This window comes from Seriola lalandi, unplaced genomic scaffold, assembly GCF_002814215.2.
Source record: "Seriola lalandi dorsalis isolate HSWRI2012SDOR001 ecotype SW California unplaced genomic scaffold, Sedor1 jcf7180002054939, whole genome shotgun sequence".
NCBI classification, from domain to species: domain Eukaryota; kingdom Metazoa; phylum Chordata; class Actinopteri; order Carangiformes; family Carangidae; genus Seriola; species Seriola lalandi.
Window position 1 is genome coordinate 1,207,624 of NW_019525659.1, and position 998 is coordinate 1,208,621.

Consider the following 998-nt stretch of genomic DNA (forward strand, 5'->3'; position numbering starts at 1 on the left):
ACTAAAGAAATGTTTTCTGTTATTTTAGTTGAGTTTAGTTTTGCAAACACACAATACAGATTTAGTTAAATTTTTTTTTTTTTTTTTTTTTTTTTTTTTTAAATAAACTTTTATTGAAAAATAGCAAACAAACAGAGTCAGGTGATGACACAAAAATCTGAATTACAGTAACACAATGGACAACAATGTTACATTATAACATTAAATAAAGTACAAACATTTCATATCATATAAATTAATATATAATACATTTTACAAGCTTTCCTGTTATAGTGGACCATGTGGATGTACTGCTTGTAATCTACTTCAAATATGAAGAAACATGTACAGGATTTGAGAATTTACATTTATTAGTCAGTGTGTTTTTGCCAGCAATAAAATTAAGGATATATAATTCACTGGCTTTAACAAAATATTATTGAGTAAAAAATAATCAAAACAGATAGATAGATAGATAGATAGATAGATAGATAGATAGATAGATAGATAGATAGATACATAGATAGATAGATAGATAGATAGATACATAGATAGATAGATAGATTTGTCGATATGTTGAGTGATAAATAGACTGACATCTTGTCAAAATTTGTGAGAGTGGATCCAAAATATGCTCTACATCTTTGGGGCACAGTTCATTAACATTAATGACCTTTTTAAATTTTTGTAAAAAAAAAGACCTTGAAAGAATATCGATGATCTTAAAAGACACTAGACTAAAGATAAATGTTTTCATCCAATTAACACCAGAAAAGAGATAGATAGAGACTACTGCATTATTACGAATATCACGGTTATTGGACTTTACATGGGCTACCAAACACAATATGTATCAACATTAAACCCTCAACCGAGGATCCTATATATTCTATATGAATAGGAATGTTCCATATGCAATATGAAACCTTACATCAAAAGCTTCTATTACAACAAAAATCTATAATAATAATAATAAAATAATTTCATTATTGTTGTTATAAAATTGTTTTATATTATTA

At 26.0% G+C, this 998-nt stretch overlaps 1 protein-coding gene across 1 annotated transcript in view; it reads left to right on the top strand.

Moving 5' to 3' along the window:
- The window catches only part of prrc1 (proline-rich coiled-coil 1), a 12,190-nt gene that overhangs the window by 6,199 nt on the left and 4,993 nt on the right, over positions 1-998 (top strand). The window lies entirely within an intron of this gene.